Raw genomic sequence first — 23,434 nt, forward strand, 5'->3', positions numbered from 1 at the left:
AGTCAGGTAATAAACCCTTGTGTATGGTAGACTTGTTTAGACAAACAGAGCTCCTGTCAACACTGAAGAGTGGAGAATTTTCTAGTTTCATGCCAGTTCTGAATTTAAATAATGATTCTGCTGAGGAAAGGCTTTAAGGAGAGAAACAAGGTCAGTATTTTCAGTAGGACTCTGTAAGAGTCGTCATGAATTTCAGCATCTTAAAAGTTGGAGTCAATCACGCAGCACTACTCTAATTCGAAGTGATGAAGGATCCTTGAGTGTTGCCTGAGATGAGAGTTGGCACCTTAATGATGCTCTGGTACCAACAGTAAATATCTTTGATCCTTAAAGGAGGACTTGTGAATTGAGACTTTGAACTCCCTTGGAATTGCATCTTCCACTGGCTGCCTTGAAAGCCTTGGTGTAATACACTAGGTTGGGTTATTTCTAGGAACATGTAGAAATAGCTGTGTTATTACATATCTTTGTTTTTTCCTTGGCAGATTTGAACCTTGGGGAGGATGTTAAAGCACTTCAGGTCAGAGGCATGTCAGCAGCGGCAGGCAGCCTCACATGGGATCCTACACAGGAGGTTTGCAGGGCAGCCTTTGGCGTGCCCTGCTTGCTTTGTCAAAGCAACTTTGTTTGGGCTCAGCATCATGGCATGAGCACAGGTTTGGCCTGTTGGTGTTAAAGAAAACTGTGTGAACTGGGAGTAGCCCTGACCCTCTACCCTTTTTCTCAGATGTAACTCTGTAGTCTCTTAAGGTTTTTATTTATGTTGTTGCTTGGCAAGTGCCTTAATCCAGAGATACTTAGCCTTTGGATATTATACCTGTTGTGCTAGACTGTAAATTCTTGTTCAGACTGTAACCACTGTTTCCATCCTTCTGTTTCCCAGTATGATTACTCTCTTGATTGGGGAGCAAGGATGCATCACTTTTTTGGAGAAAATGTTTATCTTCATGAGAGATAACACTTCTGTTTCCTTCCTCTCCATGTAATTGTTGGTGTGTCTTGTGTTTGTGAGAGGTGGCAGCTTTTTCAAGTGCTGCTCTCTGTTGCTTTTGTTGTTTATTTCTCCGCCCATATGGTGGTATTCCCCAATTCAGACTTAAATAATTTCAAAGCTTGGAACACTGAGGTAAGTGATGAGCAGTTGGACAGGATTTCCCAAAAAGTAGAGAATGTTCTTATTTGTGTTTTGTGAGCAGAGGTGAATCGCTTTATTCTCTTTTCCTGAGGACAGAAGGGAATTTTGTTTGGCTGATAAGTTTTTTCTAAATTGAGTGTATATAATCCATACTTGAAGGAACATCTTTTATTTTTTAGTTTTACAATCTGACAAGATTCTGAAGTCATTTTGGCCTTCTATGCACAGATCAAAAGGATGGGAAAGGCTTTTTGCATTCCTAGAGCTTCGCCCAGTCCTTCTGCTGTGAAGTTTTTTTGCTCAGATGACTTATGATGAACTGTACTTCAGAGATGATAGCCGATTCTTTAGTCTCTAGACTTTGCTTCTGGCTGACACAGGAGGCTTGCTATCCTTTGGAAGCTTGTCATCTTCCTGCAGGGAAAGGGTGGGGATGAGAAGCAATATTGCCAAGGTCTTTTTTATTACTGGGCAATCAGTGGAAAGTTGGAGGTTCTGCTAGAGGAATTGAAGCAGTAAGCCTCCATGCATTTTAAAAATGACTGTGCAGAACTTAGTAGAATAACAATGGAGAACTGTTTCTTTACCTGTGCATCCTTTGGTGCATGTCTAGGGAATGTTTCTGTTTCATTTCTTAAACTGCTTTCTTGATGCTATACTGATTTTTGTGAATACTACGCTTTCTTGTGGCTTTTAAGTTCTTATACAGTACTGTACATAATAAGTATTTTTAGTCAAGCTTCACAATTTTGTACATCTTGGTTTAAAATCATCTAGCAAAAGATCCACGGGAAGAGTTGAGTGCGTGGAATTTTGGTTGTTCGGATAATGTATCTATAAAAAGATCTGTCTTCTGATGAATAATGCACTGTTCTGGCAGGAGTTTGAGAGACTTATCGTGGCTCTGGGAGTGACACGGATTGTGCAAGTAGTAGTAGATAGTATTGCCTGGGCACTGCCCCACACCTGTTGCTGCATCAGCAGATGGGAACAAAAATTAAGATGTTGTGGCATTGCTGAATGTGCAGTGGCTAATTTAATGTAATGCTTTCTAAAATAAAGCATGTAACATTCTAATGCTGTGAAAAATGTCTGCAGCTGTTTAAAACAAAAATTTCTATTAAAAAATGAGGTCAAATACTGTAGGAACCAAAATGTTTAACTTGGGTCAACAGCTTGTCTACAAACTTACTCCCTATTTGTATTAAAAAAAAAAAAAGGTGGTACAGGTTTGCAACATACCATGAGGCTTTGATTACACTGAATAACTGGAATAATAAATTGTACCCTGAAAACCATGAATTGTGATGTAGAATGCTGAGGAACAAATAATAGTACGCTGTGAGTTAACATTCTATTAAAGGTCTGTTATGACACTTAGCTGTGTAGCAAATTGAGACCTTAATGTATTTAGTTCCGTTACAGGGCTCTGTATACTGAGAAAATAGACGGTAGAAATGCCTTCAGCATATCAGTTATTTTGTCTCCTGCTTTCAGTTTGTTGTTAAGAAACTGATTGGCATGCTGGAGTGAAAAAGGTATAAAAATGTTCCAGCTTTAGGTACTGCATCCAAGACTTCAAATTCAGGTTAGTAGCTGTCTGCATTGCCTCCAAGCTATGGTTTTGACTGTCTTCAGCTCCTGAACTGATGTGCCATGTGAGAAATGCAGGAGAGTCTAATAGTTGGTATAATGTCCAGTTCTCATATTAGTTGTGTTTTCTGTAATGTATCTTGCTATTTCATCATTTCTACTGCTTTGAAACAAGCATATGTTGGAAGAATACTCCTGGGGACAAATCTAGATATGATCTCTTACTCCTGAGAGACAAGAAGAAAGCCTTTTTCTGTGTAGGGGAAGAAAAAAAAAAATCTAATTAGCTGGAATCTTGGATCCCTGAACTGTTTTGGAATAAATTTGTTGCACTTGAAAATGCAGGTCAGTTGAGGTACCAAGACTGCCTGAAATAGAGATAAAAAACTGCTGGAATGTGAGGGGAAAAGGGAGGTGACTTTTTTTACATGGTGTCATCCTAAAAATCATGTGTTTTAGCAAACTTGATTTTTTGATGTCATATTATTTTTTCTTTAACTTTTTGGATTATATGCTACTACTCAGAACAGCTGAGGCTATAAAGAATCATTTACAAGAAAAAGTGGAGACTTCGGGATTCTACTATGAAACTAGGAGGAAACCAGTAACCTGAGCATTACTTATAAAAAAGCTTGAGTCCTGTTAACTAAAGGCATCACCGAATTCTTAAATTTTAATGGTATTAGATAGTGGTTAACCAAACAGAAAACTACTTTTTTGCCATGCCCTTCCTATGGTGTCAGTAACCTGACCAAAAAAAAAAAAAAAAAAAAAAAAAAAATCTGTTTCCCTCTTCTAAAACTATTGCACGCAGCATTGTGGAGGGAGTGTTTTAGCTGTGTGCCATAAATGCTGCTAAGATGGGCTTTATGCATTGTATTCTTGGCTCTGTGTGTCTTGAGGATACCTAGCAAGAAGTCTTTGGTCACTGAAATTGGGCTGCTGGAAGTCCGCCTACTCTCTGTTTTGGCTGTTTCTCCTTGATGGCAGAGTAGGAAAATGCTTGGTGTTTAATGTGTAGTTAATAAAGAAGAGGCTGTCAGTAAAAATAGATGCCTCGCTGTCCTGGTCTAGCAGTTTGCTTGTCTGGCCCATCAACACACCAGTGGCAAGATGCCTTTCCAGCCATTTTAGCAGAGAAAGGTGTGTATGTACCTTTTCGGGCTCGCTGTGAAGAGGGAAGCAGTGCAAACACTGCTGCACTTGTGCTTCAGGCGTGCTGTTGAATTGGTGTAAAGGGGCTCTGTGGAAATGTGAGGGTTTTGGCTTGCACACCTGACAACATGCAAGACTAGTGTGGCTTAGAATAGAGGTCGAGCTATTGATTTCATATGTTAGAGCTGTTAAATACTCATGCTGACTAATATTTAGCTCCTCAAAACATCCTGCAGTAATCCTCTGTCTCCCCTGAGGATGTGGAGTAGCAAGCATAGAAGAGCAGCAGCTGTAACTTTGTGTAACTGGCTTATAAATTCTTCAGAGGCATTTTGTCCCCCTTCCCTTGAAAAAAATTTTTCGCTTTCTCTTCCTGCAGCCAAAATTTATAATTCTCTGCAGCTTTATCAGTGGGCAAAGATTTCTTTTAGGCATAGGTACATAAAACCGGGCCTAGTAAAAACAAAGATGCAGTCAGTTCTGCTAACAGTGGAATTGATGTGCTATGCTTGTCAAACGTACGCTATCTTTTTTTTTTCCCATAATGAATTGCATAGTAAGTTCTTTTTGCATGTCATTAATTATAAATGCTGATAGTAATGATGGTAAGGTAAAGTTGAGGTTTACTGGGTCTTGGTTCTGCAAAGCAGGTATGGCTGTTTGTTGGAAGAGCTGTTTCTATAGTGTATCTGTAGTAGGTGGGATGCTTACCTAAGTGACCTGGGTTTGAATCTCTGTTCACAGAACTGCGTAGGCATTTTGCATTATTTATTGAAGAAAATGCGTAATCAGGCCTGTTTTTCTATTTCTGTCTTAAAGCAACAACACTACCACAGTAAGGGTAAACTTTTAGAGCTCCAAATGCAAAATGAAATGCTAGTACTGTTTCCGAATCTGTTTATTCTAAGTTTTGTTACATGCAGTTTATTTTGCCAAACCCCAGGGTTCACAAATTGCATATGGAAATACTTCTGTCTCTTAAAATGTTAGTTTCCTACTTCCGTGTCTGCAGTGAAAATGATTAAAGCATGACACAACTCTCCTCCTTAAAGATATACTGAGTGAGGATGGCACTAATACTGCTTGTAATCTGATTTATAGATTGCTTAATTTACAGGGTTGACAGGAACAGCTTACCTGAAGTGAGCTCCATCATGTATATTTAGAATAAATAACCATGGTATGTATTTTGCAAGCTGTACTGGAATTGACTGTAACTTTAAACTGTAGGATATTCAGGGCAGGGCTTTTTATCCTGGACAGCCCAGAAAACAATAGATCTGATAACCCGTCCTTGTTGCTATGAGAGGAGACGTAAAGACTTGCTTCTTTATAAGCTGCTTAAATAAAAGACAAAGCTGAGGGGCTAAATGCATTCTTTATATTTTGCCATATACAGCTTCTCTGGTGTGTTACTTGCTGTTGGCCCTTATATAGAATTAAAAAATATTCTCTTTAAAAGGCTGTCTTTGGAGAAGTATATTCATGCTCAGAAGGAAATGGCTAGCTGAGACAAATAGCTTCATATGAATCCTTGCAGAGGGAGAAAGTGACTGTAATAGGAGATATAATAAAGTATGTTAAAAGAAAGATCATTATCTGACTGGGCAGGCAGCTGCCCAGCATAGAAATTTGGCTTCTGGCATCTTTGACCCTGTAGGAGTTTGTCTTGGACTGTGGCTGGCTTTTCCATGCTAGCAGTGTGCTTGAAGAGTGACGGGTGAGTCGTTCTGGAAATTGGGAATGCCTTCTGATGGGAACTTTTTTAATGGTACTAGATAGTTTTAAGCTTGGCTTTCAGTATTGAGCTGAGCCACCGGGGAGCCGAAGAATATCACGTGGTAAGGACTTGGATGGCTTTCTAAGCTTTAATGAAAAGAAAAGTAAAATTGCAGTTTTGCTGACATTACCTCATAATATGAGACCATTAGAGTGATCAGACAGTCTAAGAAAGCAAGCCAGAGAAAGAGCTTTTGCTCACATAATGACAGATCTTGCCTAGGAGTAAACTGCAGTATATTATGTGTTTTTGAAGTTTATGGTCTGTAATGTATACACATGTTGCTGTGTATGTGAAGGTATGGATCCTCATGTTCCATGGCTGGTGTGAAGAAGGGGAGAGTACAGTAGGAGGGAATAACCTGTGCTCTGCCCAATGCTGTTTCCTGCCCCAAACATAATGGGATGCGTACACATAGCCTGCTGCTGCTCTCCTGCATATCACAGGTATTATTAAAAGAAGAAAACAAGTTCACAAAAGATTATTTTTAACCTGCTCATGTCACCTGAGGTTGAGCCTGAAGGCACAAAGTGCTTGGAGGTATTGAAAGTGCAGTCAAGTACTCCTCAAATTCATCAGCTCAAAAACTGGCATCGTGGTGTTGTTTTTCCCAACATCAAGATAGTCCTTCAGCTCCTGAAATGTGAAAGAGTGAGGCTGGTCACCCTGCAGACACGGAATGTCAAGTATTTGGAGGAGAGTGTTACTTCAGCTTTATTTGCTTAACAAAACAGTCCTGGCCTAAGATTTTGCTTCCCAAGTGTTTATGATAACAACTTATTGCCATAAATGAATTTCCACTGTCCTTTCAGAGATTTTATTTGTACATAACTAGTGGAAATAAGGTAGTTGCTAGATTCTTGCTGGCAATTTTAACTGCACAATTAGATACTACCTCCCCCCCAAAATAATATCCAAGTAAGATGAGCAATCTAAAATCCCTTGGCTTTAGGGCACAGTCATGCCATCTGTGGGTGTTGTTATTTTCCATGTATTTTAATAAGCATTGAGAAGACTCGGTGTTTTCCAGGGTTGAAGTGAATCTCCACCAAAGTCAAGACCATTTTCTCAAGCTTTCCAGAGGTCACTTGACACTGAACAGTTTTCATCTTCATCTGACAGCCTCATAAAAAGCAATAGCTTTCCCTTACAAGGGAGGAAAGAAATGGTAGCCATGGGGTGCTGGGACTCCACCACGGTGCTGATGGCTCAAGTATAACTGCCTGATTTGTGGGAATTGTGGTAATGAGGAACAAATGGATGACATAAGAATCATTCTTATGCTAGCTGACTTAAATATTTTGTTTGTACTAGTACAAGAACTGAAAACTGTTGCTTTACTGTTTCAGCTGAAAGTTGACATTCCTGTAAGAGCTGGAAAAAAATGCCTTAAAATCTGGATATTTGTAGAACTGAAGATGTTGACTACATTGTAGCCAGCATAATGGATCATATCATCTATGTTGTGAAGTTGCCCTACATAAATGCATGACAAGAGAATTTTGTTTTCTGAAAGTCATCCCTTGGGTATCACAAGATGGGGGAATTAAGTTGAGATGGTTTTAATGTGAATGTACAATGTTTGTCAAGTATGCTGCTAAAAATAGTCTACAAACCCACACCAAAATAATTCAGGGTGTGTTCTGGTGTTTCCCGTTCTACACAGCTTGTTTTATAACTATCTTGAAAGACATTGTTTCGGCACTGCTGTGTGTTGTGTGTGCCTGTCTCAAAGTACGTGGGGTTGACCTGAAGCGTAATAGGTCCCCAGGTGCTCAGAGAGGTTGCCAGTGCAGTAGTGGGAAGTGTATTGGCACAGTCTGCAGTCACGCTAACACAGCTTGCACAGAGCAGATGCTTAACGTGCTTTCAGAGCAGATCTAATGGAAACCACTTCTGGTGCGTGTGCAAGTCATATGGAGGACGTGAAGTGGATGGACTGTCTCTTCCTAGAAGGATAAAGGCAGTATGGTACAGACAACTGTGAATGTACGCAAGAGGAAAAGTGCTGAACACTTTCCTCCCCACCCCCCCGGAGCTAATCCTTCAAATTTGGCTGAGATGGGAGACTACAGCTATAAAGCAGTCTGTCTTTTTTTTTTTTTTTTTATTTTTATTTTGAGTATATCATCATCTTTTAGCTACGTATCTGTTAGGCAATCTTTAAGTGAACCCAAAATCTCATATGGGGGTGGTTACTTTGTTAATGCAAGTCACTAGTATTAAACTAGCCCTTTCTCTAGAGGGCTAGAAATGTCTATAAGGTGATTTGTAAGGCATTGAAAATGGTTTCACTTATAATGTCTGTGTAAGACAGCTGATAGCAGCTGGCATCAATTTGTGTGAAATGCCTCTGCTTTGACTTGCATGCATGTTGGGAAGTCAAATTGAAGTGCCTCCTGCAAAAGACACTTAAATATAGCTAGGCTTTCTATAATGATGGATATAAACCCCGTTGTTCAATCAAGCTTTACAGCAGTGTTGTCCAAGTTAAGTTAGTATACAATTTGGTTAACAAGAAGGTTTAATTGCCTAGAATACTTAGCCGTGTGGAGATCTATTTGGACAGATTTCTCTTGTAAATATTTCTAGAAAAAATCATGCTTTTGTTCTTCCCTTTTAGCTGTATTGCAAAATGCTATGTTCCTTTTCACAGCTATTGATTGAAATATTTTGGTATCTTTGATATTCCATTTAAAGCCATAGTAAAAAGATGCTAGAAATAGTGCTTAAAAAAAGCAGCTTGTTCCTTGTTTGTTCTGAACTGCCTACCCAAGAAAATTTCACATCAGAGCTGTAGCTGAATTGGATTTGATTGAAAGAATAGTGCCAGCTCCAGGTGATAGTTAGTCACTATCTAAGGAGTTATAAAAAGGCTAGCAGTTTATAATCCTCAGAGATATCCCGTAGTCATCTTGTTCCTATTATCCTGATTACCTGACCTTTGTCCAAATGGCTCTTTGGGGATTATTTTTAAGACAAAACAATTCTTGACTGTTTTTTGTGACCGACTTCTGAATTTTGTTGGCATGGAGCTAAAAAAACTTGTGGTTGACATGGCTGCACTTGCACAGGAAGATGACGAAACTGGTACTGTGTGTGTGGAGTCCTGATCTCCGTTTTCCTCTGTGCCCTGTAGTTTTGCCTTAGAAGGCTGCCAGCTTGCAATGGGAGTATCTGTTGGGCAATCACAATCTCTGTGACAGAAGAGGTCCATCAACACTACAGGATGAGCAGGTGGTATTTAAATATACTCACTCAGCTAAATGAAGCCCTGAAGATGACTCTGAGTATTCTGGAAATAAATACCTGCATTTCCCCCACCCCTTCCCATGAAGGTGTTCATGTTGCATTTTAGACGCTTTCCTGGAGAAGATAAAACAACCTTTGATCAGTGAAATGACTCAAGAAACTTTTATTATGCTAATACCTGAAACCTCAGCTGGTTTCACTGGAGATAAGCCCTGGCTGGCTCTCATGGTAGTAGGGCTTTCCCTATTTAGCAGTAGGGACATATGATGTCTAGGGTCTCAAACATCATGGAAATGAATTGGTGGGATTCATTGCCACTTCCACTTCACAGCGTTCATTGTCAAAGGAGGTGCCTGTTGCTGTGGAAAGCATCGCTTTAAGTGGAAAACATGTCTACCCCCTCATTTTATTATAGAAAAAAAAAAGCTTTAATATTAGGAACGATGCTTTCATGCGTCTTCTTCCTGACGATAAGGAACTGAGGTTAGTTAAGCCTCGCAACAGGGAGTGAGATAAATTCAGAGGCTGCTTCTTGCCTGAAATACAGATGCCCTGATGGGATAATAAAACAGTGCAAGCTTCTGATACAGCAAAGCTAGGAACTCGTGTGATGTAAAAATAGTCATAGGAGATGGGAACAAAGAGGAGATATCTTTCTTGCCTGCTCATTAGAGTTTGGAGTTGAGCAGAAAACCCCTGAAGATCTTGCAAAAACCCGCAAGGTCTCTAGTAACTACGTTGGGTGGGATTTTTTAGCCCTTTGTTATGTTTGAAATCTTTCTCCAGTGGCACTATGAGTTCAATTCTACTCTATAAGGGAAAATGCTTTTTTTCTGATGCTGGTGGAGTACACTGATCTCATCTCAATTTGCCTGTGGGAGAAGGAGCAGCATACCCTTGAGGTATGTTACCTAGTGCACAAGAGTCCCTGCTCAGGTAGGGTAGGTGTCATGGGGTCTCTTTTTCTTCGTTATACTTGTGTTTGCACATCATTCCTGAAAATCTGTAACTTTAGGATAAAAAGAAGTTCAAAACAGTGGCATGTAATTGTCAACTTCAGAGACAATTATAGCAAGAGTGGTGTAGACCTGGAGTAATGAATGTGGTTTTTCCTCTCCCTGAGATTGCATGGAAGATCCAGTGTTTTCTGCCAGGTGGACTGTGGAAACACCTCTGAGGTTGGAAGGAAAGTGTTTTAGAGTCAGCTTTGTTAAGTTATTAAATAGCATTGTGCTGCAGGTTTTGCGGCCATGTGTTTGCTAAGCAAAAGGATAGTGGTGGTTGAGGTTGTTCAGTACTGGCATAGATTTTTCTAAATGCATATCAAAATTAGTAGTTGAAGAGGCAGGTGATTGTTTAAATCAATTTCTGCTTCATAAATGGTCTTGAAGATATGAGGAAGAAAATATTTTATTAGATGTCACAAGAGGCTATAGCTTGTGTTTCCCATTTTTGCACATCTGCAAACTGAAATGTCTTGTCCTGAGGCTCGGGAGTCTTAGATTTCTTGCCATACCACTCTTTAATAAGGAAGAGAGGGGCTGTGTTTTCATTCATAGGCCACGTAGGACTGAATGTTTTGAGAACAGCTTCAATAAAACTTTTGCATTGTCGGTTGCTATGAGCTTGTGAATATGAGTTTATTTTTGTCTGCACTTACAAGCCCTGCCACCTCCATAACCTAAAAACATGGCTCGCTGCTATCAGAATGGGAGTGAAATTGTGAACACAAGGCTATCAGCAGATCTATCTGCGCTCTCATGAACGTGCAAGAACGATGAAAACAGCTTGTAAGCAAGGGAACAGAGCTAGGGAGATACAACGTATAGTGTCACTCAGATGTTTGCTGCCTGTCATGCAACCTCAGACTGAAATACGTGAGTTTTTTCCTCTACTTGCATGATATTAATATTCCTTTGACACAGAGGAAGTGTTTTGTTGCAAACGTGCTCCCCCAGCTACATAATAGCCTGCAAGCTGCTGTCCTTAGGGGAATCATATAGCAGAGCCTTGGAGGAAGAGTGAGGGCAAGACTGTGGTTACTTTTTCTCTGATTTATAAAATTACTTAATATAGACAGAAGTGAACTCATCGTGGAGCATATGCATTTTTCTTAAACTCATTGATACTGTGCATATGTATTTTCCACTCTTCATAGTGGTACCACAGCTGACTAAAGAGACATGTTATTTCTTGTGAAGAATGATTAGAAGCGTTCTACTTTTCTCCTGCCTCTCAAGTTATTTTTTGCATGTGTGGTATCAAAAATGTGGCTGACGTCTACCCATTTATCAGTGTCATGCTGCCGTTCTTCCCGGGTGTCCCTAAAACTAAGTATATAACAGGATATTGGATAAATACACTGAGCAGAATATTCCTGTATCTAATAAACAACCAAGTTTAAGTTGTAAATTTTGTGGTTTGTCTGCAGCTTTTCCTTTTGTGTCCTGTTGTTCTCCTTGTCTCTGAGGTGCTGAGCACCCCTGTAGAGAGATGCTGCTTAGTGCTTGACAGGTAGAAACTTTGTGCGTCATAACACACTATGTTCTATTGCCTACATTTTTCTTGTGTTGCATAGGGAGAGGTGTTAAGTGTGGTAAATTGTTTAATTAATATCCGTGCTTGTTGTTCAAGAAATTGTACTTTAGTTAAATGAGTTGAGGACTTTGGGAGAGAGTACTAGATCCAGACAGTTCCTACAGGTTTATGCATTTAGTTCTTGGGAGAGTTAGTGGTCTCATGGACTGTATTTGCTGTACACACAGACTCTGTGTGGATCTTCAAGTTTGTCCATTCTCGCGCCTTTTCTGTCTTAAATGCAGCAAGTGATAAAGATAGAGGTTTGTCCTCCTTGACGATGGGTATTCTGGCCTAAAGGGGAAGTGCCAAGGAAAAGCACCCTCTAAATGCAGAGACCTTCTTGGCTGCATTGCTTGATTTGGTGAGGTGCGGGGGCTGCAAGGCTACATACTTCCTGGGCTTGTTGTAGGTGTGAAGCACGGAAGGGCTGATTTTTCCAGATAAGTTTATTGAAATAACAGTCCAAATGGCTGATGTTGCATCTTTGTTTAAGATGTGATTTCACCTCTGCTTTTCCTGTTGCACTCTGCTGCGGCTGGAATATGGATGAGAAGTTGCATTCTCAGTTTCCTTCCCTTTAACTGCTCAGGTTCCCCATCACAGCTGCCTTCTTGCACAGAGCTTACTGAGAGAAGTGCTGAGCTGTGTAGTTCAAGTGTGAACACCCTGGGTGGGTCTGCAACAAACACTTCGGCCCTATGAAATTCAATGGGCAAGTTCAGGTACCAGGTGTGATGTAGCTGCTAGCTTGGGCAGGATGTGAAGTTCCTCTGAGCTTGAGAAGTGGAACCAAACTTCTGATATTAAGAATATTCATCTGCTTCAAAAAATTTGCAAAAGCAGATGGTGTGCAAAGGTGGGAAATCTGGTCTTCTCTGTTTGCATTTGCTGAAAATCTTGAGTTATTCTGTAAACATAAACCCTTACCTATTTGTGTACGTTAGCATCTTCACTTAGTTGAAACAGATACCTATCTCAAATAAATATAATTAAAAGTAATAATACAGAATGAATTAATTGCAGAGTACAATATGTTGCTATGCAGGAGACCAGCTATTGATGCAATCTTGTGGACTCGTGTCGCTGTGTTCTGCCTGGAGCTGAGCACACGGTCTGGGGCATGACTCGCTCTTTCCCTGACCAGGGGATTCTGGTGTAGGTCTCGGGCACTCTTGTGGCTGGTGAAGCAGCAACTGTAGGAAAAGTAATGCTTGTTCAGTTCTCCTGTTGGAGAAATGAGCTTCTGAGGGGAGCGTGAATGTTCAACAGAAAGTAAAATCTCGAGGAACTCTCTATTTACTGTAAAGATTGTGGTGTGTAAGTTTATTTTTTAGTTAAAATCCCTGTTGGAGTCTCAGAATTAAAGCACTCTGCCCACCAATCCCTATTTCTGACTGTAGTTAAAAACACTCTCATTTCTCAAGCTTGATTATTTTAGGTTTTTGAAGGACAAGACATCTGTTAGAACAGAAAAAAACCTGTGTTGGTTCTTTCATGTAGTCTCTGTAATTAGTTCCACTGCTTAGCATTACACGTGGATAAAAGATGTTATACTGATAGGTGCACCAGACTAAAAAGAATTAGTTCTTAGTTTCAGCAAATACTGTAGCATATTACAAAGATTTTATTCTGCGGCAGTAGCTACAGTAGAAGCATTGGGCTGCTGTAGAAGAGCTGAATGATTTCTGCAGGAATAACTCATAGTATTAATGCAACTCTGGACTGTGCTTGAGCTTAGCTAAATACATATCCTTCACAGAAAAAAATTACTCTTTGTTTAGCAAGGTGGGTGAATGCAAAGGATCTTGAAGGGTTAACATTTTTAGGCTAATTTTGCAAAGTTCATCTATGCTATATAAATATGCAAACTACTTCTACATAAAGAATTTCTGCATCGTTTTGGGTGGGTAATTTGTTGCAGTCTCAAATAGCTCAACTGCTTTTTCAACACTATCTCTTCTATACGCTAATTTTCTGGTATTCTGTTGATTTTCTTGCTTTTGCTCTTAGAGCAGTGTAATTACTTCTGGGAGCAAATTTCCAAACAAAACCGGTGAGGTAGGAGTGTAAAAACATATTAATTTATCTGCTGGTATTGCCTGCTGTAGTACGCTAAGAACTGGGGGAGTTGATGATAAAAATATTCTGATCTGCTCTTGTACATCTGTACCTCCCTGCAGTTGCTTATGGCTGTAAATGCAATACAGAGATAAGGTTCTCATTTCAAAGCATCGGGGGAACCCCTAACACACACACACAGAGCGCAGCCTATTGAAAATGAGACTGCGGAACTGCCTTGTGCTTCTGATGCTTAATGTGGGAGTTCCTTGCAGCAAAGGTAATTCCCCAAAGCAGCAGTTGCTAGCAGTGTTGAGAGGAAGGAAACGGAAGAGATGGAGATTAAGTTTAACTTAATTTCAAAGCCTTCTTTTATTCTGCTTTATTGAATTGTGTTCAGCAAAGGCATCTCGTTGCCGGGGGAGCTGGGATTCCTTGTACTCGTCCCCCACCTTCCCAGTTAGTATGCAGGGAGAGCTGCATCATCCAGCAAGGGTGTCTCCCATCTCTGTCTCCTGCTCAGCAAAGCAAGTGGCAGTGGACATGGGCAGCCCCTGCTGCTGATGCTCTACTAATAACCTTCAGGCTCCTGCGGCAAGGTTGTTGGCTGTGTCAGCTGAAAGCTGTGACTTAATTTCCCATGTTGGGTTCTCTGGGGTGCCCTTTGTCTCTAAAGCAAGCCCGCTTTGACTAATATAAAAAGAGGGGATTATGCTTTCCTTTTAGGGACTGCTGTTGAAAATGTCGCTCCTGGAGTAGCAAAATTTGTACTAGAAAGCCTCCTGCTAACAAGTAGCTTCCTTTCTTAAAAGAGGGAATACGTATGTGATAAGGAGACTGAAAGAGATGGTCTCAGTGTGTTTAGTTTAATCAGTGAATTTAGGAACAGTGCGATTTGAGTGCTCTTGTCCCAGAGGGTTAATTATCCTGGGAGTCTGTGGAGCAGGGAGAGAAGGGAGGCGTTTAATCATGAAGACTTGCTTCCCGTGCAGTGCACATTAAATGGAAATCCCTTTGTATTCATTTAAGTATTCTTCATTTTGAGATGCAAACCTTGCTGTGTGACTTGGCTGGTTAAAGAAATTATATGTAGGGATTTCCCGGAACAGTCATTTTTTACATCACCTTGCTTTTCAAAGCGAGTCAAATATTTTGACCTGTAGGCAATGCAAGGCAAAAAAAGGTCAATGTTAATTAGGTTATTGCCCACCTGCATGTTAGCATCACTGTCTTGGTTATTGTCCTGTGTGTTACTGATGATGTGTTGTAGAGATTAGATAAGTTTTCTGTAGCCCTTTGCTTAGCTAGACTTCAATTCTATTCTCTGCAGACAAAATATGATTGTGTGTGATTTTTAGACTACCTGAAACACAAATCGAAGTGTCAAACAGAGGTTGTAGGAATGAACCAGTATCACTTATGCAGATACTAAATTACAGCATCTGCACTGGAAAAATTACTCTAGAAATATCAGAATTGATGTGAGACTGTTTTCAGACTAACCTTGTTGTATAGAGTATATTGAAATTTCAGTTCACTTCCTCTGCATATGAATTTTCAGGTGTTCTGAATATCAGCCCAGGTCTTGGTGATTCTGCCAAGCCCTACTGTGTTCAGACTCAGCTCTTGATGGTTCCCATGTAACCATCAATACCTGTGTGGTTTCCTACTGGCTTTGGTGAAGGCATTGGTATACAAAAAGAAAAAAATCTTTTTTAATCTAGTCAAGAGGGAGTTCAGTATGACAACACTGCTGCACAGTGTAACAATTGCTGGACTCGTAAGTAACCCTTTGAAAACAACCAAAAACTTTGAACAGTTTGGCTGAGTCTTGCACTGGAGGATAGGCTGCTAGCTAGAGGTTTGTATTTATTTGCATTGGTGTTTCAGATTTAAGTTTATCAAAATTTCTTAACTTCTTTGGCTTTAACAGTGTTTCTCAGCTTGTGACCCGAAAGAGGAAATGAGGCAGAAGAAACGTGCCCTTGGCTCACCCTGCAAGCAAGCCACTTGGAGGCGTACTGAAAGCGTTCTTAATTTATTGTAAGCACAGCGAGAATTTGAGACCTTACAACATTGTTCCTCTAGAAGTCTGGCTTCTAAAAGCACAAGCCCGAGCTAGTTACTTGGGGGCACCTGTCATGCTGGCATGCTCTTTTCCCCAAAGTAAAATGCCCTGTGTAAGTTGAACAGCACGAAGGGTTCGTTAGGCGACGAGCGTGCTGGCAGGAGCAGCCCTGCTTTGGTGGAAGGACTGGCATGGTACTGCAGCCTGGATCTTAAAGCTGGGGTGGTGTGCAAATGGATGACTTCACTGTAAGGTGAGAAGGCTGGAGAGATGTGGAATGTGTGCTGTGATTCTTGCTCTCCCCCTTCTGTAGCAGAGGGCTTCAAGAAAACAGAGAAGAACATTTGCTACAAAGCAGGAGAATTTGTAGTGGGTGAATCTTGGAGCTGTTGGTGTGAAACACAGCTGTAAGTAATAGATGTAGGTTGACTGTCTTGGGACATGGTAATACATATGCAGACTGAGGCTACTTTGATGGATATATGGTGGTTGTACAAATGACTTCATCTCTGTTCTTGTTCAGGAGCAGACTCTGCACTGACTTTCAAATGATGGCACTGAGTCCACAATTATTTGAGGTGTTTTGTCCTATTGGAAAACTTGAGTCTTATAGCTGATGTGAAAAGCAGAGGCACAGGAAAATTACTTGACTTTCCATGTGTCAGTGCTTAGGTGCTGGGTATCTTTCAATTGCGTTTTCCTCAGAAGTTTATGGTAAGCTGGTATCTTAGTGCGCACCTGCAGACAGAAATGAGTAGGCATAAGTGACGAGTTACATTACTTGGCTGCCAGCAGATTTAGCAGTCTTTCAAATCCTACTTTATTCTTTTCCTGAAGCACTGAGTCCCAGCATCTGGATGCGAAGACCTTCTGCCTTCTATAGCTATTATAAAGCACATAACTACAATGTTAGCCGAGGGGGAGATGAGCCTTGGGAGACAACTGAAATGGGACAGAACATATCTCTTCAGTAGAAATTCAGTAGCTATTTCAGATAACAATACTTCAGTTCCTCTGACAGATGATTTGCGTTTCCTGCCCACTGAACAGTGGGAAATTGGACTGGGGGAAGAGGGGAAGGGTGTGGGGTTAATTTTGTGTCAAGGTAACCCTGAACTTGGAGGGGGAAGCAAGCTGAAGGGGCTACTTAATGTGGATTTCAATTAGATGGTTGCAGCATTGACAAACCTCCTTCTGCATAGAGAGTTAGATGCTCACAGAAAATGTGTGTGTCTTTCTGAAGAAAGATTAATTTGGCTGCAGACTTGGGTTTATTACAAAATGATGTTGGAGTCCATGAGAACAAATAAGCTTTTCTCTGTGTGTCTGAGTGCTGTGTATTGCCTGGACTCCAGAGTGAGTTTAAACCCCCCAAATTAATAGTTGAGCTTTTATTGAAATGGATGTTTATAGGTAATTAATACAGTGGTCTTCTCTAAGTGATGAGAAAACAAAGGTCTGACCCAGCCATGTGGCAATATCCTTGTGGGAGCTGAAAGTTACCACTGTGCTTTTATGGAAGTAAAGTTAGAAAATTCATCTGAGGAGCTCATGTCCTCCCTTCCTGGAGAAGAGACTACTTCTGGATCCTTAACACAATATTTGGGGCTTTAAATTTTCTTAGCTTTATTCAGCTGAAGCCATCAAAGCTTCAGCTGCCACTTCTGGCGATGCTTATGTGGTTTTCACTGGGGAGCGAGGATGATTGTAAAGAAAGATCTGCCAACAAGTGGTACTGTGCTTAATAAGGTTAAGCTTCTGGTAACGCTAGCCTTAATTTCTATTTAGAAAGAAAACGTCAGCTCTAGATGCAAGCAGGGATGATGGGGTATTTCTCATCTTCCAGTTGCAAATGCTACAAGCAGGAAAAACAGCAGGTTGCGTGGCTAGGCAGCAAGTTTTATTGATTCTCTTATCCAGCTGATAACTGTCCCTGCAGGAAAAAAAAGTGGTTGAGCTTGAGTAAACAAGAGTATAGCAGAGCACCTTCATGGGCAGGAGTTGGGAAGGCAGTCCCTTTTAGCAGCAGCACCGTCTGGGGTCCCCTTAATTAAGGTAGTGTAACAGATTGCACTCTGGTAGTCACAAGGCTTCATCCGAATAGTAAATTAAGGTATATTTTTATAGTAACAACACTCGGGACTTGCAATCTGCTTTTGTTAGCATTGTCTGGTCCAAGGAAACTTCTTCTCTAAAGCTTCCTTGCAAGTAAAATGCTGTGCAGACTCTTAAGACTGGTGCGAGATGGATGGTACATGCTGACAGCCTGTGGGGAATGTGTTGGCAAGCAGGCAGCGGAGACTCGGAAAGGGATGCAGGGGACGCGTCAATACCAAAGCTTAGTCTTGTTTAAAATGCAGCCCCAAGAGGGAGATGAAGTGTGGATTCCCTGGATTTCCTGTTGGCTGCACTGTTGGGCATGATTCGGGGTTAAACTTGCTTATCTTGCAGAACACCAAGGTAAGTGTCTTGGAAATTAATGTGAAGGGAGAAGAACTGTGGGTTATGTGAGATGTAAGCAAGTAAAGATCAAAATGACACTAACATATCAGATGTAATAATAAAGGTACCAAATGAAGAGTATTTCCCAAGGGCCGAGTTAGGTGGTGTTGTACAATCTGAGGTTTCAGACTCTAATGTTTGGAAGGTACCTTGCCATGGAAGACCAGCGCTGCTGGTGTAACTGCCACCCACCAGCAGCATTCGGATTTCTCTTAACAGTGAAGCTGTATTTTTCAACCTGGGAGCAGTATGGGCAAAAAGCAGGACTTGGGGTGGAAGTGTCTTGAGGGTGCGACTCTAGTTCTGATTCTTAGGCCTTGACTGTGTTTTCTTTTGGAAACAATGTTAATCTAAAAAAAAGGTTGCCGACTTGTTGACAGAGTTGGCTTGTTCAGGAAGTACTTTGAGCCTGTTGGAGAGACTGAGGCCGTCTTGTACTTCTGATTTTTCCTGTAGTGTAGCAGTTAGACTAGTTTTCCAGGGTGCAAAACACCTGTGGCTTTAAAAAAAAACACAACAAAACCCCAAGGAATTTCAGCTTGTTCATAGATAGGATCCAAACAAATCTGTCTTCATGTGAATGCCTGAACTATCATGCTACAGGATTTATTCAGTCTCTGCTGTCAGAGCCACCTACACTGTGAATGGAAGCTCATTGGACTGGGCAGGTCCTTGTTACTGGGGTCCTTGCTCTTCTGGTGTAAGGACAGGTTGTGAATTTTTGTGAGCAGTGCTGCTGCTGTTTATGAAGCTAGCCCATTTAGAAGTTTCTGTATCTCTAAGACTGTTCTATGTTGAGATGAAAAAATGAGAGATTCAGTCTCTAGAATCACTATTAGATAACTAATATTTAAAAACCCAAAAACGTAAGTCTTGTTTGTTCAAAACCTTGTGTTTCTCAGTCCACTCACCAAGATCTTTGCACCTGTTGACCACTGTAACTACAGTAATGCTTTTGAAGTGGCATCTCTTGACAGAATCCAAAACTATTTTAATGGATTTGTCAGTCTGGTGCCAAGTTGGGAGGAAAATGGGTTATTTGAGTAGTCTTAACCATGGGTCAGCGTTGCCTGGGTGAGCAAGGCTGCTGAGCTGGCTGGCAGCACACAAGGGTGGGCTCCTCGTGCTTCTTGGGATGCTGCTAGCACAGGCAGAAAGTTTCCCTGAGCATTTTGGACAAGCTCTCCCCAGGGCACAGCTCGGAGTGGGGGAAGCCTCTGCTTTGTACGTGCACTGCTTGTCCTCGATGAAATAAAACCAGTGACGGGCATTCAGTATGAATGAAATCTGAGTGGTGAGTCATTCCCCCAAGAAAGACATTGCTCCAAACTGTAATGTAGAAATAAAGTGTCTTCCTTGTGGGCTTCTCCTGCTTGCATCCCTTTATATGCTGGTAGCAGGGAGGAGGTAGCCTTGAGTTGAAAACGTTTGTTCCAGTTATCAGCCTCACTGGCAGAAAAGGCAGTCACAGAGCCCAAAGTATTACTGGGATTCCCTGCTCTTTATTTATTTATGGGTCTCTAGCACTGCTGAAAGCAACCAAAAGGAGAAAGTACTGGGCATAGAGAGTGGCACGCTGCTTGCTCTGAGCAAAGCATGAATGGGGTGGCTGGCTTTGAGAGCATGCTTAATGCTGATGCAGTTAGCATAATAATAACAACCTCTAAATCATTCTTTTAGCATAATCGCTGGCACATTTTGCCCAGGATTTGCAGACATTAAATTTAAAGTCACTGTCTGAAGTGTGGGATCGATGGGATAATGGGTCTACTGAAAGATGTCAGCTTGCTTATTAAAGTTTGGGAGGGTACCAAATAAAAAGAGCTGATTTCTGTGGAATTAAACAGGCAATGACTATTTTTTCTCACAAGAGAATTCTTCTGCCAGAGAGAAATGTCTTTCTTTTTCTTTAGTCTTGGGCAGTTACAGCTCTTTTTTGATCACAAGGCAGGTAAAGCCAAATGCAAGATATTGACTGTCAAAATCAGAAGTCGGGTCTTAGGCTTTGAATATTTTGTGATAAGGAAGCCTAAGATCTCTTTTTGTGCATGTTAACTTTATTGAATTTATTTCTTGATGGAAAATAAGCATAACCTTAAGTATGCCAAAGTCTATTTTAATTACTATATGCTCATAAACCTTGAAATGTTAATGTTTTAAAGGGGAGCTGCTTTTAAAATACAGGCTGGGAGAAGGGATTATATTTCGTCATTAAGATCACTCTCTAGTCTGTGAAAGTCAGAATTGCGTATACTATGTTAAATATATTTTCTGTACTTGCGGCAGGAAATGCAGATATTCCATAGTTTTTTCCCAGGTGTATGTGCTTTTCATTTCTCTTGTGCAAGAAAGCTTTCCTGATTCTCTAGGTCCATTTGTTGGGGGTCTTGGTTTGTTTTGGTTTTGGTTTTTTTTGCTGGTGTATGAAAATAAAACTTAATAATCATAGAATCATTTAGGTTTGAAAGGACCTTTAAGATCAAGTCCAACCGTTAAACTAACACTGCCTGTAAAAATCAGGGGGTATGTTGGACTAGGTTTTTAGATACTTGGACATCTAAAAGGCAAATAGGTTTACTTATGTTGATTTTTGCTCCTTTTCAATTTCAGTGGAAGTCAGACATCAGACCTCCTGCATCCTGGAAGTTTCAGAAATACCTGGTTGTGGGATTTTTAGCCTATATATGCTAAATTTTTATGTCTGTTATTACAGTTAGCAGTAGCTTCACATTTCTTAACCTAAATGCTGTGAATAATGTGTGTTCAGAGTATTGATCTATCAAGTACCCTTAAGGTAGCTACATTTGACTTGGATATTTATATTTCAACTTCAATTTGAATCAGTCATAAAAATGTCTTATTTAGTAAATCTCTTTCATTTAAATATATCTGAAAGTATATGAACTACATAGCTATTTCAATGCTGTGTATTTTCTGAAATAATAAGCACAGTACTAAACTGGGAGCAATGATTACACAGTCGGATAGATGCACCTCAGTGTAGGTAAACCTCATGTCGCTGGACATGAGGGGCATTTCAGGAACATAAAGTAGAAGTGGTGAATGTATTTAGGGCTGACTATTTTAGATGAGTTTTCCTGCTTGGTGACTGGACTCACTGAAGCTAGAGGCTAGAGATTCTTGAAATTGCTTGGTTTTGAAGTCATACATCCCCAAACTAATTTTTGTGTTGCAGTATGGCTAAGCCAACCACAAAGAATAGGTAAGCAGTTTTTGCCAGGTTTGATTAAATCCACTAACATTTACTTTTTCCTTAGTTAAAAGTGGATATAACTAACCTTTCTGCTCTTGACTGTTTAATCTTTAAGAACTCCGACTAAAACTTTGACCCAAGCATCAATTACTGTTCCCAAACTCCTACACTGAAGCTTTATCCCTTTTCCTTTCTGTGCTTTTCACACTTAAACATGTTTTAATTTTTATCATGGTCATGCCTTTGAAGGTAACTGAGTTCATGTAGATTGGAGTTTTTTCAGTTTCCAGGTATATCTTTGCTGCTCCTAAGTATTGGGGCTGGGGGGAAAGATGGGGCTAAGAAGTCATAATTTGAAACTGTTTTGTAAGAGCAAAGATCAGCTTTAGTGAACATATTTCTTTCCCTCCCCTTCTAAATGTAGGCTGAGAGTTACTGTGAAGGTCCTCACAGGTATAGGTCTTTCAAGGAAAAATACCTAAAGTCTTGATAGTACCATAATCCCAGGCAGTGTATAGAGACACTGGCAGGGATCACCTGCTGATCCAGGCTAGGTTCTGTCTTTGCACGAATTCTGCTCTTTTTTCTTGTGGGTGCTGAGAAATACCTCCTTTACAGTTCAAATAGCAATTAAGAAAACTTTTCCAGAATTTCAAGTTGCTCAGCTAACTATGTGCCCAATCCTTCTCTGAAACAAATTGCATGAAAATAACACGGATCATAGTTTAAGTGATTTACCTTGGCATTATCAGGTGTCAGTTCTGTTGTGGTACCCATTATACTCACTGGAACGGCTGGAGAGTACAGTGATGAGATTAAATGAGGTGGACAAATGCAGGTTAAATGATCTGTGATATCCATTCTCTGGGCTCTAATTTTATTCAACAGCTAAAAGAGGGGGAGGATGCTTTCCCAAATCAGCACCTGAAATCACACCTTCGCAATCAGAATTATTAACTTCAGGTTTTCTCTTCAACAGATGCCTGAAGCTACATGTAAGAAATTAACTTGCTAAGTAGCATGCCAATTTTAACTAGGTTTTTGTAAGCCTGTATTGGTGAACACAGCAAGGTGAAATGACACCGCAGTTGAAGGCTAGGCGAAAGGGTGGTAACTGCTGGGGAGGATTATGGCCTTGGCAAAGAGCAAACTTGCCAGGGGAAGTGAGTAGAAAATTCTGTCAGCTTTCAGGACATGTCTGTTTTTAGCTCTGGTTATGGGAAGAGGGGCTGTAAACACATAGCACTGAAATGCATCTGGGTGTTAGCCTTGTTTTCAGCAGTGCCAACATGCAGTGTATAGCACAGAGGGGTGGCAAATTGCTCTGGTGTCATAGCTATGGAAAAACCTGAGCTTTTGCTTTTTGTTTTGGGGTTGGGTGCTTTTGCTTTTCCTTAAATCTGTAGCCTCACCAGCAATTGTTAGAAGCATGACCAGCAGCTTGCCACTATATCCTATGAATGCTTATCCCTCACCTCGTGCACCCTCTCAGACTACTGCCTTTGAAAGGGTACATGTTCTTCTAGAAGTCTTTGCTCAAAACATCTTGTTAGCTTTAGCCTTTCTCTAACGCAAGCACAAGCTTATAGCCTGCTGCCCTCCCCTAGTGTCCTTGGGTGAAATGCAGGCTAGGAGATGAATTCCAAATGTTTAACAGAAAAATTGCTCTATAATATTTATTCAGTAATTGGGTTGAACAGCGTTTGCTCTCCAATTTAATCAACTATTTTGTACCCCTTTCAGGCTGCAGGTAATAGACTGAACTGGATATTTTCTATCTTACCTCTTTTGCATTATTCATAGCCTATTGTCTCTGTTCTCATCTTGAGAGATAAATGACCTCTGTTTTCAATAGTTAGGTTTGATTTATTCTTCCTTCAGCCTGTGTAATATTTAAACAATTCCCAGACAGATTTGGAAGATAACTTCTTGAAGACATGAAGTGTAGGATTGCATTGATCTAGCATCCACTGATGCATCAAAATGCATTGTTTTGATGGGAAAGCAAACCAAGAAGAACTTATATTTGAGGATTATAAGTTGTCTCTTTCACAACCCTTTTTTTTTTTTCTGGCAATACTAGAAAACCAGTTTCTT

The 23,434-nt window shown here is 40.5% G+C and overlaps 1 protein-coding gene and 1 long non-coding RNA gene across 3 annotated transcripts in view; both read left to right on the forward strand.

Moving 5' to 3' along the window:
* MCU (mitochondrial calcium uniporter) overlaps positions 1-23,434 on the forward strand; it is a 93,672-nt gene that overhangs the window by 36,242 nt on the left and 33,996 nt on the right. The window lies entirely within an intron of this gene.
* LOC138687680 (uncharacterized) lies at positions 5-8,285 on the forward strand. Its single transcript, XR_011326789.1, has 3 exons — positions 5-982; positions 5,962-6,109; positions 7,013-8,285. It is a non-coding gene; the product is annotated as an uncharacterized lncRNA (long non-coding RNA).

The sequence above is a fragment of the Haliaeetus albicilla genome, chromosome 11 (genome assembly GCF_947461875.1).
Source record: "Haliaeetus albicilla chromosome 11, bHalAlb1.1, whole genome shotgun sequence".
NCBI classification, from domain to species: domain Eukaryota; kingdom Metazoa; phylum Chordata; class Aves; order Accipitriformes; family Accipitridae; genus Haliaeetus; species Haliaeetus albicilla.